This window comes from Antechinus flavipes, chromosome 2 (genome assembly GCF_016432865.1).
Source record: "Antechinus flavipes isolate AdamAnt ecotype Samford, QLD, Australia chromosome 2, AdamAnt_v2, whole genome shotgun sequence".
In the NCBI taxonomy this organism is placed as follows: Eukaryota; Metazoa; Chordata; class Mammalia; order Dasyuromorphia; family Dasyuridae; genus Antechinus; species Antechinus flavipes.
The window spans coordinates 173,712,494-173,730,248 of NC_067399.1; positions in this window are offsets into that span (position 1 = coordinate 173,712,494).

Genomic DNA, 17,755 nt, shown 5'->3' on the forward strand with positions numbered 1-17,755 from the left:
AAAGAGAAGATCTATTTCAAGTCCAATTGATCAATGATGTGCAGAATCAGCTATACCCAGAGAAGGAACACTGAGAAATGAATGTGCACTACTTAAAGTCATTTCTTCCCAGGTTATTTTTTACCTTCTGAATCCAATTCTTCTTGTGCATCAAGATAACTGTATGGTTCTGCACACATATATTGTATGTAGGATATACTATAACATATTTAACATATATGACTGCTTGCCATCTAGGGGAGGGCATAGAGGGAGGAAAGGGAAAAGTCAAAATAGAAGTGAGTGCGAGGGGGAAAAAAAGATTCATATAATCTGCTTATGTTACTATAACTTCATCTTTGTTTTTGTTTTCATTTTTCCAGTATTTTTCTTCTGTAATACCTAGTTCATTGCACTCCTTTCCATCATCTGCTTTTATCTGAAGACTTCAATAATCTCTTTGGCAATCCCTGTGATTACCTGACCATATACATACTGAAATCTTAATCAAAATCTTTTATTTACTGATTTCAATTGATAATATTCAGTCCCTTGAATAATCCCAGAATAGTAATTTCTGAAAGTAGGAACTCTAAAGTACATTGAAGAATTCCAGCTGTAGTATTTTTGACAAGTGGTCATTCAGCCTCCAATGGAAGATACTTGTTGGGGTGCCCATTATGTCTTTTTTTGTTTACTTAATAGTATAGAATTTTTTCAATTACATGTAAAGATAGTTTTCAATATATATTTTTTTAATATTAGGGTTTTTCCAGCCCTCCCCTCCTTCCCCATTCCTCAGTAGAGCAAGCAATATAATTTAGGTATACATGTACAATCATGTTAAACATATTTCTATATTAATCATATGTGAAAGAAAAAATCAGAACAAGAGTGAAAAACCATGAGAAAGGGAGAAAAAAGTGAAAATAGTATGCTTTGACCTACATTCATTCTCAATAGTTCTTTCTCTGGATGTGGTTTTGCCCATTACTTCTCAAATCAAATTAGTCTAAATTTAGAATGTTCTACTTTTAAGATATTTACAAATATTTTGTGATTTTTTAAATATTTTGTTCTTTCTTAATATCTCTTCTACATCCTGCCTACACCCTGAAAAACAGAACTTTTTTTATAATAAAGAAAAACAAAACATTTGAACAAAATTAATCATCATAGAAACTCCATCTATCATGCAACATTTTGCATAAATAACCTACCAACTCTGATAAGAAGGAAGAAGTGTGTTTCTTCAAAGGTTCTTTGGAACATTTCTTGGTTATGTCATATAATTTGAGTTACAGAGCTTTTCAGTGTTGTTTTCATTTATAAAGTAATTGCATTGTTCTCTTGATTCCATGTTTTGACCATTTTTGTCATATGTAACTCAAATCTATTTTTGAATCCTTTCCAATGGTTGCTACATGTGTTTTCTAAAGCAAATATATATATATATAGATATTTCATTCTATGTGATAGTCTCAAAATATAGTGTTCAGTACTCTGCATGTGATCTGAGAAATGTTTGCATACCTATGGGATATTAGGCTTTTATCCAATTTATATGTGTGTCTCTATTTATACCTATATAGGCATATAAATATTGTCCATATAATATATGGTATCTCCTTAATTATTTGCATGTTTTCTTTTTTGTTAGTATGTTAGTTTATGAGGCCAAGGACTTTGTTATTTTTTATATATTTTATATGTGAGAATGTATATTGCCTTGCCTCCTTAGCAATAACCAATTAGTAATCAACATCATCAGCCATCTTCTGCACGCATTGTTTTCTCCTCAAACAATCAAGTTTCATGAAAAAGACTCCTGTCTTGCTTCCTGAAAATCTTAAATTGCTAGACCTTTATCCAGAATCTCATTCTGGCTTCCTGCCTGATTGAAAAATTGCAAGTTATAATCAACCACCAGCCCTGTAAACTAGCTCTCCACACATAGCTGATGAACAAATTGTGTGAAGCTGATTTCTTGGACTATTTCCCTAGTCCAGGGCACTAACCCTCCAAGTTAAAAGAAAGGTACTTAAAAAGAAACCACAATTGTTTTTCTGCTGTAAACTTGGTTCATGGTAACATGGAGATCTATTTTATGCTGCTCAGAAATTATATTGTTCTTCATTTTTTATGTTTTATTGCATTTTTCAAAGAAATGTTCTAAAACTTTATTATGGACCTCAAGCCTCCCAGCATACCTGTCTCCCCACAACTGAAAACACGATATTGACTCTTAAGTAAGGACATCCTATTAAATATCCTTTTTTCATCTCCAAATGTCTCTGCACTTTTACTGATCTTTCTTCTCTCCTCCCCTACTTGTTTCAGATATGAAAACATTCCTCTTTAAGTTAACACTTTCTTCCACCTGTGCTTATTATGTCTCACTTTGGTATTTCTTCTTAAATCTTGCTCTATTAGTTGTATTCCCCTTTTCAGATCTCTAATCTCTTTTTACTGATCCTTTTCCCTTTGTTGAAAAGGAATTCAGGTTGTCCTTTTTCTAAAAAGAAATAATACAACTTCATGTGACTCTATTTATTCTTCTACCTATTTCTACTCTCTTATATTTTCAACCTTCTTCAGAGAGTAACAGTCACCATTTTGTCATTCACTCATTCCTGTTACCTTACCTTCAGCCCTTATTCCTTCTTCACTACTGAAATTTCATTTACAAAATATACTATGAGTGTAACTAAGTCCATTAGCTTATTTCCCCCACTATTTTCACTTTATATAGCATTTGAAACTGTTAGATGTCAACAATATGCATATTTCTATTATATATACATATGTGTGTGTGTCTTTATTTTTACCTTCTCTGTATTTATGCATATATTCTAGACTACCCTACCATCCAGTGAGTCCCTCCTTAGAATATAATATTTTAAGAAGAAAATATTTTTTAAAAAATATTGTATTTATTTTTTAAAGCTTATTATTTTCAAAACATATTCACAGATTATTTTTCAGCATTGACCCTTGAATAGCCTTCTGTTCCACATTTTCCCATTCTTCCCCCATCCCCTCCTCTGCTTGGCAAGCAATCTAAGATATGTTATACATGTTAAAATATACATGAAATCCAATTTGTGTAAATATATTTATATAATTCTCTTGCTGCACAAGAAAAATCAGATAAAAAAGGAAAGAAAATGAGTAAGAAAACAAAATGTAAATGAGCAACATCAAATAGATTGAGAATGTTATGTTGCGAGCCATATTCAGTTCCCACAGCCCTCTCTCTGGATGGAGATGGCTCTCTTCCTCACAAGATCATTGGACCAGGCATCAATCATCTCATTGCTAGGAGTCACATTCATCAGAATTGAACATCATATAATATTGATGTTGCCATGTATAATGATCTTTTGGTTCTGCTCATTTCATTTCACATCAGTTCATGTAAGTTTCTCCAGGTCCCTTTAAAACCATCCTCCTGATCATTTCTTACAGAACAACAATATCCCATAGCATTCATATATCACAATTTATTCAGCCATTCTTCAACTGATGGGCATCTACTAAGTTTTGCAACTATGAAAGGGGCTGCCACAAACATTTTTGCGCATGTGGAACGCTTTACTTCCTTTAAGATCTCTTTGGATTATAGGCCCAATAGAAATGCTCCTGGATTAAAAGGCATGACACTTTGATAAATTTTTGAGGATAGTTCCAAATTGCTCTCCAGAATGGTTGGATATGTTCCAGTTCCACCCACAATGTATTAGTGTCCCATTTTTCCCACATCCCCTCCAACATTTGTCATTATCTTTTCCTGTCATTTTATCTAATTTCTGAGATACATAGTGGTAACTCGGAATTGTCTTAATTTGCATTTCTCTGATCAATAGAGATTTAGAGCACCTTCTCATATGATTAGAAATAGTTTCAATTTCTTCATCTGAAAATTTTCTGTTCATATCTTTTGACCATTTATCAATGAGAATAGCTTGAATTCTCTAATTTGAGTCAATTATGTTTATATTTTAGAAATGAGGCCTTTTATTGGAACACTTGAATGTAAAAAATGTCATCCCAATTTATTGTTTCCCTTATGATCTTTTCTACACTGGCTTTGTTTGTACAAAAACTTTTTAACTTAATATAATCACAGTTATCTATTTGATGTTCAATTGTGTTCCATTTTTCATTTAGACATAAATTCCTTCCTTCTCCACATATTTGAAAGGTAAACTATCCTATCATCTGTTAATTTGCTGATCTTATCATGTTTTCTGTCTAAACGATGAACCCATTTTGACCTTATCTCAATATGTAGTGTTAGGTATGGGTCAATGCCTAGTTTCTTCCATACTAGTTTCCAATTTTTCCAGCAATTTTTCTCAAATAGCGAGTTCCTATCCCTAAAGCTGGGGCCTTTGAGTTTATCAAACACTAGATTGCCATAGTTATTCGTTACTTCGTCCTATGATCCTAATATATCCCACTAATGAACTATTCTATTTCTTTTTTTTAATTTTTTTTAATTTTTATTTAATAATTACTTTATATTGACACTCGTTTCTGTTACGATTTTTTTTTCCCTCCCTCCCTCCACCCCCTCCCCTAGATGGCAAGCACTCCTTTATATGTTGGATATGTTGCAGTATATCCTAGATACAATATATGTTTGCAGAACCGAACAGTTCTCTTGTTGCATAGGGAGAATTGGATTCAGAAGGTATAAATAACCCAGGAAGAAAAACAAAATTGCAGATAGTTCACATTCGTTTCCCAGTGTTCTTTCTTTGGGTGTAGCTGCTTTTGTCTGTCATTTATCCATTGAAACTCAGGTCTCTTTGTCAAAGAAATCCATTTCCATCAAAATATGTCCTCATACAATATCGTTGTCGAAGTGTATAATGATCTCCTGGTTCTGCTCATTTCACTTAGCATCAGTTCATGTAAGTCTCGCCAGTCCTCTCTGTATTCATCCTGCTGGTCATTTCTTACAGAACAATAATATTCCATAACATTCATATACCACAGTTTACCCAGCCATTCTCCAATTGATGGGCATCCATTCATTTTCCAGTTTCTAGCCACTACAAACAGGGCTGCTACAAACATTTTGGCACATACAGGTCCCTTTCCCTTCTTTAGTATTTCTTTGGGATATAAGCCCAATAGAAACACTGCTGAATCAAAGGGTATGCACAGTTTGATAATTTTTTGGGCATAATTCCAGATTGCTCTCCAGAATGGTTGGATTCGTTCACAACTCCACCAATAATGCATTAGTGTCCCAATTTTCCCGCATCCCCTCCAACATTCATCATTATTTTTTCCTGTCATCTTAGCCAATCTGACAGGTGTGTAGTGGTATCTCAGAGTTGTCTTAATTTGCATTTCTCTGATCAATAATGATTTAGAACACTCTTTCATATGAGTGGTAATAGTTTCAATTTCATCCTCTGAAAATTGTCTGTTCATATCCTTTGACCATTTATCAATTGGAGAATGGCTTGATTTCTTATAAATTTGAGTCAGTTCTCTATATATTTTGGAAATGAGGCCTTTATCAGAACCTTTAACTGTGAAAATGTTTTCCCAGTTTGTTGCTTCCCTTCTAATCTTGTTTGCATTAGTTTTATTTGTACAAAGGCTTTTTAATTTGAGGTAATCGAAATTTTCTATTTTGTGATCAGTAATGGTCTCTAGTTCATCTTTGGTCACAAATTGCTTTCTCCTCCACAAGTCTGAGAGATAAACTATTCTATGTTCCTCTAATTTATTTATAATCTCGTTCTTTATACCTAGGTCATAGACCCATTTTGATCTTATCTTGGTATATGGTGTTAAGTGTGGGTCCATGCCTAATTTCTGCCATACTAATTTCCAATTATCCCAGCAGTTTTTATCAAATAATGAATTCTTTTCCCAGAAGTTAGGGTCTTTGGGTTTGTCAAACACTAGATTGCTATAGTTGACTATTCTGTCTTGTGAACCTAACCTTTTCCACTGATCCACCAATCTATTTCTTAGCCAATACCAAATGGTTTTGGTGACTGCTGCTTTATAATATAATTTTAGATCAGGTACAGCTAGGCCACCTTCATTTGATTTTTTTTTCATTAATTCCCTCGAGATTCTCGACTTTTTATTGTTCCATATGAATTTTGTTGTTATTTTTTCTAGATCATTAAAATATTTTCTTGGAAGTCTGATTGGTATAGCACTAAATAAATACATTAGTTTAGGGAGTATTGTCATCTTTATTATGTTCGTTCGGGCCGATCCAAGAGCACTCAATATTTTTCCAATTATTTAAGTCTGACTTTATTTGTGTGGAGACTTTTTTGTAATTTTGCTCATATAATTCCTGACTTTCCTTTGGTAGATAGATTCCCAAATATTTTATGATATCAACAGTTATTCTGAATGGAATTTCTCTTTGTATCTCTTGCTGTTGGGTTTTGTTGGTGATGTATAAAAATGCTGAGGATTTATGGGGATTTATTTTGTAGCCAGCTACTTTGCTAAAATTATGAATTATTTCTAATAGCTTTTTAGTAGAATCTCTGGGGTTCTCTAGGTATATCATCATATCATCTGCAAAGAGTGATAGTTTGGTTTCCTCATTGCCTACTCTAATTCCTTTAATATCTTTTTTGACTCTTATTGCCGAGGCTAGTGTTTCTAATACGACATTAAATAATAATGGTGATAGTGGGCAACCTTGCTTCACTCCAGATCTTACTGGGAAAGGTTCCAGTTTTTCCCCATTGCATATGATGCTTACTGATGGTTTTAAATATATGCTCCTGACTATTTTAAGGAAAATTCCATTTATTCCTATGCTCTCAAGTGTTTTTATTAGGAATGGATGTTGGATTTTATCAAATGCTTTTTCTGCATCTATTGAGATGATCATATGGTTTTTGTTTGGTTATTGATATAGTCAATTATGCTAATAGTTTTCCTAATATTGAACCAGCCCTGCTTTCCTGGTATAAATCCTACTTGGTCATAGTGTATTATCCTGGTGACGATTTTCTGTAATCTTTTTGCTAATATTTTATTTAAGATTTTAGCATCAATATTCATTAGGGAGATTGGTCTATAATTTTCTTTCTCTGTTTTCAGCCTTCCTGGTTTATGTATCAGTACCATGTCTGTGTCATGAAAGGAGTTTGGTAGGACTCCTTCAATCTCTATTTTTTCAAATAGTTTATTTAGCATTGGACTTAATTGTTCTTTAAATGTTTGATAGAATTCACATGTAAATCCATCTGGTCCTGGGGATTTTTTCTTAGGGAGTTGATTGATAGTTTGTTCTATTTCTTTTTCTGAGATGGGACTGTTTAGGATATTTACTTCTTCCTCTGTTAGTTTGGGCAAGCGATATTTTTGGAGGTATTTTTCTATTTCATTTAAGTTGTCAAATTCATTGGCATAAAGTTGGGTAAAGTAACTCCTAATTATTGCTCTAATTTCCTCTTCGTTAGTGGCGAGTTCTCCCTTTTCATTTTTAAGACTAACAATTTGATTTTCCTCTTTCCTTTTTTTAATCAGATTTACTAAGGGTTGGTCTATTTTGTTGGTTTTTTCATAGCACCAACTTTTAGTTTTATTAATTAATTCAATAGTTTTTTTTTTTTTACTTTCAATTTTATTGATCTCTCCTTTTATTTTTAGAATTTCAAGTTTAGTGTTTGACTGGGGGTTTTTAATTTGTTCCTTTTCTAGCATTTTTAGTTGCAAGCCCAATTCATTGACCTTCTCTTTCTCTATTTTACACAAATAGGCATCTAGAGATATGAAATTTACTCTTATTACCACTTTGGCTGCATCCCATACATTTTGGTATGATGTCTCATTATTATCATTTTCTTGGGTGAAGTTATTAATTATGTCTATGATTTTCTGTTTCACCCAATCATTCTTTAGTATGAGATTATTTAGTTTCCAATTATTTTTTGGTCTACTTCCCCCTGGCTTTTTGTTGAATGTAATTTTCATTGCATCATGGTCTGAAAAGGATGCATTTGCTATTTCTGCCTTACTGCATTTGAGTTTGAGGTTTTTATGTCCTAATATATGGTCAGTTTTTGTATAGGTTCCATGAACTGCTGAAAAGAAATTGTATTCCTTTCTGTCTCCATTACATTTTCTCCAGAGATCTATCATATCTAACTTTTCTAGTATTCTATTTACCTCTTTGACTTCTTTCTTATTTATTTTGTGGTTTGATTTATCTAATTCTGAGGGTGCAAGGTTAAGATCTCCCACTATTATACTTTTACTGTCTATTACTTCTTGCAGCTCTCTTAATTTCTCCTTTAAGAATTTAGATGCTACACCACTTGGTGCATATATATTTAATATAGATAGTGCTTCATTATCCATGCTACCCTTTAGCAAGATATAGTGCCCTTCCTTATCTCTTTTAATTAGATCAATTTTTGCTTTAGCTTGATCTGAGATCAGGATTGCTACCCCTGCTTTTTTGACTTCACCTGAAGCATAGTAGATTTTGCTCCAACCTTTTACCTTTAACCTGCATGTATCTCCCAGCTTCAGGTGTGTTTCCTCTAAAAAACATATTGTAGGATTCTGGCTTTTAATCCATTCTGCTAACTGCTTCCTCTTTAGGGGGAGTTTACCCGTTTACATTTATGGTTAGAATGACCAATTCTGTATTACTTGCCATCTTGTTAACCCCGGTTTATGCTTTTCTCCCTTCTTTTCCCCTTACTCCCCTTCCCAGTATTAAGCTTGTGAGCACCACTTGCTTCTCACAGCCTTCCCTTTTTAGTATCCCTGTCCCCGCCTTAGAGTTCCTCCCCCATCTTACCCCTTTCCCTCCCAGTTTCCGTATTCCCTTCCGCTTAGCTTATTCCTTCCCTTTTCACTTTTCCCTTCTCACTTTTCAATGAGGTGGGAGAAGTTTCACCATAGATTGAATATGTCTTAAGATTTTTCACTTAAAGCCAATTCTGAAGGCAGTAAGATACCCACTATATTCATCCCCCTCCATTCTTTCTCTCAGATACAATAGGTTTCCTATGCCTCTTCATGAGATGTACTACCCCCACTTTACCCTTTTTCTGGTACAATATTTTTTCCACATCAGTTTCTAGAACAAGGTATACATGTATTCTTTATACATCTTTATAGCCGAAATACAGTTCCCAAGATTAATCTTTACCTTTTTAGATTTCTCTTGAGTTCTATATTTGTAGATCAAATTTTTTGTTAAGTTCTGGCTTTTTCATCAAAAATAGGTGAAATTCGCTTACTTCGTTGAATGTCCATCTTCTTCCCTGGAAAAAGATGCTCATTCTAACTGGGTAAGTTATTTTTTGGTTGCATACCAAGTTCCTTAGCCTTTCGAAATATCATATTCCAGGCCCTTCGATCCTGTAATGTGAATGCTGCTAGATCCTGGGTGATTCTTATTGTGGCTCCTCGATACTTGAATTGGGTTTTTCTAGGACTTTTGCTGCTCCATTATTTTGTGTGTATGCATTTAATTTCATAACTACCCTATTTTTACTATACTCTTCATCAAGATATACTTCTTTTCATTATCTCCTTTAATTGGATCTATTTTTTACTTTTGCTTTATCTGAGATCAGAATTGCTATTCTGCCTTTATTTATTTATTTATTTATTTTACTTCAGCGGAAGTGCAATAAATCCTTTTCAAGCCTTTTACCTTTCCTCAGTATGTTTTTCTTTCTACCAAATCTGTTTCTTGTAAAAAACATTGTAGGATTCTGTTTTTTTTTTTTTTTTAAATCAATTCACTTTGCTATTTGCTTCCATTTTGTGGGAGAGTTCATCCCATTCACATTCACAGTTATAATTACCAGCTTTGTATTTCTCTCCATCCTATTTTCTCCTTTGCATATACTTTTTGTTATTTCTTTCCACCTTATTTATAGCAGTGTTTTTTTCTTACTCACTCTATTACCTTTTCTTCTATCTCCCACCCCCTTCTCTTCCCCTTTTCTCTAGTCTTTTTTCCTTCCTTCTATATAGTCTTTTCTTTTTTCTTTCTCCTCCTCCTACTTTATAGGATTAGATAAATTTCTATTCCCAACTGATTAAGTTTTTCCCTCTGAGAGCCAAAAATGATGAGATCAAACTTCAGGCAATGTTCATTCCCTTCCCTTCTTCCTCAACTGTAATAGGTCTTTTATGCATTTTCATTTGACATAATTTTTCCCAGCATACCTCCCCTTTCCCTTTTTTGAAGTCATAGGCCTTTTTTTTCACCCCTTAATCCTTTTTCTTTAATATCATCATATCAGAGTCCATTTACAATCATTCCTTCTGTCTATGTGATGACCTCACTGTCTGCCCCAGTAGCAGATACAGTTGAAGCATTTACACAGTGTTTCTCTTGAGTCCTGTGTTTGCAGATTAAATTTTCTGGATAGTTATTTTTTTTTCAATTGAAATAATTTAAAAACTCTTACTTCAATGAAGATGCATCACTTCCCCTGAAAGATGAGCTAGATAGTTAATTCTTGATTGCATTTCTAGGTCCTTTGTCTTTCAGAATATAATATTCCAGGTATCCCGATCCTTTATTATAGAAGCTGACAGATATTGGGTAATTCCTACTATTGCTCCTTGATATATGACTTGTTTTTTTGGCAGCATACAGTATTTTTTTTTCATGAGACTATAGTTTTACAGTTTTGCAATAATGTTCCTTGGGTTTTTCCTTGTGGGATCTTTTTCCAAAGGTGATCTATGAATTCTTTCTAAGAATATTTATCCCTCTCTTTCTAGATTATTGGGACTGTTTTCCTTAATGATCTCTTACAAAATGCTATCCAGGCTCTTTTTTTGGTCATGTCCTTCAGGTAGACCAATAATTTTTAATTGTCTCTTCTGGATCCTTTTCCAGGTCAGCTATTTTGCCATTGAGGTATTTCACATTTTTTTCATTCTTTTTAGTTTGTTTCACTGATTCTTCATATCTCTCAAAGTCATTAAATGCTTCCATTTGTCTTATTCTAGTTTTTATTGCATAATTTTATTCAGTTGTCTTTTATATCTCTTTTTCCATTTGGTTAATTATGCTTTTGAAGGGATTTTTCCCCATGTATTTTTTTATTTTATTTTTTTTTACCTTTGACCAATTATGTTTTTTAAAGAATTGTCTTCCTTCATCAAGCTCTTGATTCTCTCATGCAAAGCTCTTATTTTCTTTCTCATTTTTTTCTTCTAACTCTCTTGTTTGCATTTTAAAGTCTTTTATGAGCACTTTCAAGGAATCTCTTTGTGCTTGAGAGAAATTCATATCACTCTTTGAGATTTCCTCTGTAGACATTTTTTTCTTGTATGATTTGATGTTTTGGTCTTCCCTCTCACTCTAATAGCTTTCTATAGTCAAAGTTCTTTTCTGGTTCTTGCTTTTTTATTTTTTTTTATCTTTTATGCTCTAATTCTGTTCCTGGCATAAAGAGGCCTCCTTCTGTCTGTATAGAGTGGCTTTGCCTGCTCTTTTCAGGAAACAGCCTGGTTTTCTAGAGTTTGATTTTTGAGGTGGGATTGGAGGCTTCCCCACTGATCTTCTCCTCCACTGGGCAAGGATGAAGTGTCTTAGTTGTTAATACTTCTTAAATGTCACCCTCTTCTTTCCTATATCTGTGGTACTGCCTGTTTAGTCTCATCTTATTCCTCCTGATTTATGCTGCCTCATCTGACAAATATAAGCTAAGCTAATAAAAGAAATAAAGTTAAATGGACAAATGGTTGTATGCCTGTAATCATTTTTTGTCCCACAGTATGAGAAATAGTTCTGTAATCTGGCTTTATCAGAATCAGCTAATATTCACAAGGTGATGTTCATCTTTCTCTGCTTCTATATCTTTATAAGCACTGTAGATCTTAGCAGTACTCGAGGCATAATAGATCTCTTCTTTTGGGGACGGAAATTATTTATTTTTGTCAATAGCATTTTATTTTTCCAAAATCATGTAACTTACAGTTATGTAAGATTGTGTTCCAAATTTAGTCTCCTCCTCTCTATCCAACACAATAAGTAATCTGATATAGATTGAGCATGTATAATCCTTTCAAATATATTTCCATATTTTTTATGTTCTTCAAAAAAAATTAAGACTAAAATAGGAAAAAAAAATTAGAATGAGAATAGTTAAAACAAGCAAATAAATGTGAAAGCTGAAAATGTTATGTTAAAATATACTTTGTTTCTTTTTTCTATCCAAAGTTTTTGGCATTGCCTTGAATCACTGAATCACTGACAAGAACCTGCTGTTATTGTGTACAATGTATTTCTGGTTCTGCTTGTTTTACTCAGTGTCAGTTCAGGTCAATCTTTCCAGATTGTTCTAAAATCATTCTGTTCATCATTTTTATAGAACAATACTATTCCATTACTTTTATATTCTATAACTTATTTATCCATACTCCAGTTGATGGACATCTACTCATTTTCCAATTCTTTGTTAACACAAAAAGTGCTGCTGCAAACATTTTTGCATATGTGGATCTTTTTCCTTCCTTAATTGTTTCTTTAGAACCAGTAGTGGCAATGCTGTGTCGAAGTGTAAACACTACCACAGGTCTTTAGGGATAGTTCCAAATTGCTTTCCAGAATATTTGGATCATTTCACAAGTCCACCAACAATGTATGTGTCCCAAATTTCCCATATACCCTCCAATATTTATCATTATCTTTTCCTATCATTTTAGCCAATTTAAGAGGTATGAGGTGGTACCTCAGAATTGTTTTAATTTGTATTTCTCTAATGAATAGTGATTTAGAACATTTTTTTTTCAGATTACTATAGAAGGCTTTAATTTCTCCATCTCAAACTTTTCTTTTCATATGCTTTGACCATTTGTTAAATTGTGCGATAATTTGTATTCTTATAAATTTGACACAGCTCTTTATACATTTCAGAAATGTATAAATGAGGCCTTTATCAGAAACACTGCTTGTAAATTGTCCCCCCCAGATTTGTACTTCCCTTTTGTGTGGTTGGGTGTATGTGTTGATTTTTCTTTGTTGCAAAAAGGTTTTCATTTAAAGTAATCCAAGTTGTCCATTTTGAATTTTATAATGTTCTCTGGTTTCTCTGGAACAATTGTGAAATATTTCTCCCTTCTCCAAAGATCTCATAGTTAAACTATCCCTTATGTTCTTGATTTGCTCATGGTATCAATCTTTACACCCAAACCAAGCATCCATTTTTACCTTATTTTGGTATGGGGTTGGAGAAGTAGATCTATGCCAAGTTTCTGACATAATATTTTCCTGTTTTCCCAGCATTTTTTTTTTTGGTGAAATAATGAATACTTATCCTAGAAGCTGGAGTTTGGGTGTTTAACAAATACTAGAGTACCCTAATAATTGATTATTGTGTCATGTGTATTTAATGTAAACCATTGATCCACACTCTATTTCTTAGCCAGTAGCTAAAAGTTGTGATGATTGCTGCTTTAAAATATAGTTTTGAGTCTGATACTGCTAGGCCACCATACTTTGTATTTTTTTTTTCATTAATTCCCTTGACATTCTTGACTTTTTGTTCTTTCAGATGAATTTTGTTGTTATTTTTTTCTTTTGTGTAGAATAATTTTTTGGCAATATGATTGGTCTGGCATTGAAAAAGTGGCCAATATAGGAAAAATTGTCATTTTTATTATATTACTTTGGCCTACCCATTACAACCCGCTTTGTCTCCATGGTTTTTTTCTCTACATTTATGTGGCATTTTCCATCCCAAGTCTATCAGAATTGCTCTGTACCATAGCATTGCCTAGAAAAGCCAAGTCTATAATAGTTTATCATCACATAATCTTGTTACTGTGTATAATTTTTTCCTAGTTCTGCTCAGTTCATTCAGCATCAGGTCATTTAAGTCTTCCTACGCTTTTCTGAAATCAGCTTGCTTGGCATTTCTTATAGAACAATAATATTCCATTATATTCATACACCATACTTTATTTATCTATTCCACAAATAATGGAAAATTTTCTAAATTACTAATTTCTTGCCATTACAAAAAACCTTCTTCAAACATGGTTGCACATTGGGTTTTTTTCTCTTTTATGATCTCCTTGATATACAGGCCCAGCAGTGACACTGATGAACAATGTGTGAATTCCTCCCAAATAAAATACACTATAAGATTCTTGTCTCTTATTACAGAGAAACTGTTCATCTCTCACTGGAATATTTTTAGTCACTACCTTTCCTTTGTTCTTCTTCTCAGAATATGTGAAGCTCAAATGAGGTGATATTTGTGTTAATTCTGTAATTGCTTACATGAAAATTATGTTCTTTTAATCCAAGATGAATTTCTTATTGTCATTTTTTCATATTAAAAGCCCGGTGATTTCTTTGAATTAAGGAATCAATCAATACATTTTAGACACCTGTGGACAAATTACTGTGCTTAATGTTGCTAATAGAAAGGTTAAAAAATGAAGGCATTTACACTCTATCAGGAGAGATAACATGTATTTATATACATTATTATATTATACATATTAAACATAGAAAATAGATGCAAAGTATTTGAAGGGACATTAGCAACCTTAGTGATGTCAGCCTTTGACCTGAATCTTGAAGGGAATTAAGGATTCTAAAAAGTCAAAAGTGAAGTAAGAGTGAATGCTAAAAGTTCATAACATCCCATGCAAATTCCCTGAGATGAGAGATAGAGTACTGTATATGAATAATAATAAAAAGTTCAGATTGATTGAACTGGATATTTCATTAAAGAAGTAATTCATAGAAAGGCATAAAAAGACTCTTGCCCCTTTTATCCACCATGACTGCAAGAAAACTAAAGAAGTAGGGAAAGGACCTTTTGAACAACAATCATCTCACAATAGAGCTCAGCAACTTTCTTGTAGGGACATGTACAGATAGAGGCAACCAGAGAAAGTTCTGCTCAAACAAAATATGAATTACAAACTTTTAGCATTGAAAAGAACACTGGAATGTAAAAAATCTAGAGCTGAGGAAACTCAAGGGTATCTACTCCTACCCTAAGCAAACTGAGGAGACTGAAGGGACATGGACAATTCTCTTCCCTTGGTGTTGGAAAGGACCTCAGAGGTTGTGTAGATAACCTGGGTCTGAAATGTGGATCCCCTCCACAATCTGTCAAACATCACCTAGCCAATTACTGACTGCTGAACTAGGTTTGAGACTTCTCAGCTACAATGTTTCATGGACAATCACTTGGTTCCTCAATTCAGAGGCCTGGTACAGGGGAAAATGCCTAGAACCTGCGTTCTAGTCTAGATTTAGCACTAACCAGTTGTATGAACTTGTACAAATCTCTTTCTCCCTTGGGACCTCATTTTCCTCCTCTACAAAATGAAAAAGGTTGAATTTGATCTTTAAATGTTCTTTTATGACTCTGCTGAACACAACAGACATTTGTTAAATACATGCTGATGGTATAAGAAGTGTCAGATGGTCTGGCACCCAAATAACGACTCAATGTATCAAATGTAACTTTATGTTTTCTGAAGACTTGTAGAGGATTCCTGTCCAATATATCAGCACTAGCTTTGTGCTATTCAATTTTTTTGAAAAAGACATAAAAAGGTAGGTTGTGACTAGGTTGTGAGAGGCTTTTAATGATTTAGGGATTTTATTGAAAGTGAAGAAACATGGCAGACCTGTGATTTACAAATAAACTTTAGAGTTTGCATGGAAGCTAAATTGGAAAAGAGAGCTTTGAAGCCCTTTAACAGAAAAGGATGCTATTGAAATTCCTGATTATAAATATCTATCTGCTTGAGTTTTGCTGTTAACATTCTTTCTTAATTAAGCATCTGATATAGGCATGCCCTGGCTTTACTTCTTGATAGTAAAGTTGTTCTTTTTTATGGCAAACAAATCATATACTTTTGAAAGCAGATCATATAGGAGTGACTTTGAGCATGGAGTTTCTTTACTCTTCATAATGTAGTAAAATTATAACAGAGAGTTGAGGACACTTCAAATATTGTCTTCTTTGACATGAAAGTCTGGCAAAATACCAAGCAAGGATAATCATGATTTCTTATCTTTTAAAATGACTTTCATAGAATGTAATCATTTCATGATTTAGTATATTTTAACAATTCTATACTTGAAGCCAAAATAAGAAACCATATAGATGAGGTTATACTGTTCAATCCTTAATTTTTGTGTTTCTTAATCTTGATATATTTTTCTTCCATCAGTACGTAGTGGATGGGATTGGAGAAAAAAAAAGAGTAAAATCCTCATAAATTTAGAAATATTGCATAAAAGCTAAAATGTTGAGGGAAGGAAACTGAAATAGGATACTTTTAAATAAGAGCCATATTTTGAATTCCATGTCTGTGCAGTAATAGACTTATCCAACAAGAGAGGGATAGAGATCCTAATTAAGGAATGAAATCCTAATCATTTCTTCAATTGATTTTCCAATGCAATTCCAGTAAATTATACTCTTGTCTCTGATCTCTTGATTGAGGAGGAGTCTTTACTTTGTCATCAGGTTCTATAAAAAAATGGCCTTTCAAAAGTCAGTTTTTCTCATCTCATGTATGATCCTGTGAAGTAAGGTCTTTAGAAGCCTTAACCTTTTCTCTCATCCATTTCCCTTTGTTCTACTTATGTAATCTTATTTACTAATCAGTCAATATACATTTATTAAGCACTTGCTATTTACCAGGTACTGGAGATAAAAGAAAGGTAAGAAAAAATTTAGCCACTGCTCTCAAAGAGCTAGCTCACTAATAGGAGAGTCAATATACAAACACATGATACACAATCAGGAAGAGAGGGTATGTTGGATATACTTAACAGAGAGAAGGCACTAGAATTTGTTTGAATAGGGAAAGTTTCCTATAGAAGGTTAAATTTTAGCTAGGATTTGAAGGAAACTAGGGAAACCAGAACTCACTCCTAAGGAGATACTCCATTTGTGGCAACAGAAACAGCCAGTAAAACTTTCTAGATTTAGGAAGAGAAATGTCATCACTGAGGTTATACTAGGAAGCCAGTTTTCTGAATCATAGAATACATGGTTATGGTAGAAGAGGTAAAACTGTGAGAAGAGCAGAGACGTGGGATTGGACTGGTGATGGTTATGAAGGGTTTTAGAATCCAAACAAATTTTGATCTTGAAATATTCCCAAACTCACTGAAAAATTATCATTATTTTGTGAGATCCAATCTGTTTTGTTAACTCACAGATCAACATTACCCTCTGCTCCTCTGATTGGAGGACATACCCCTAAATCCCTTCATTTAAAGAGGGGAGTAAAAACTGACAATATAGAGAAATGTCTTCCTATGCTCATTCAAATGAAGAGAGCATAGTTTTGATAATCTACAAGTTGGATAACTAGTCTTATAATACTAAATGTTGCTTAGAAGATCAAAATTCATCATTGCTGCCACACCACACACATACATACACAGACACACACAGACACAGACACACACACACACACACACAGCTTTAGGGACCAAAACAAAGCTAAAGTGAAGCCATCTCCATCTGTAAGTATTGAATGTATTTGTTTTAATTGCCAGGCTCTTACATGTGGTAGGACTAGGGCCAAATTTTAATTAAGATGAATTAGTTCTAAAGGATGTTTGGAGCTTGTTCTGATCTTGCTAGGTTTTTGCTTTCAGACTCCTCCATTCTATTGATTTTATTAGTTGCATATTACAGTTGATGTAGAGATACATGAAAGAAAGAGGGAAAGATCAGCTTTTCTAATCAGCTGTAATATAAGCTGCCCAGCCATGAAACCAAGAAGACCAAATGTTTCC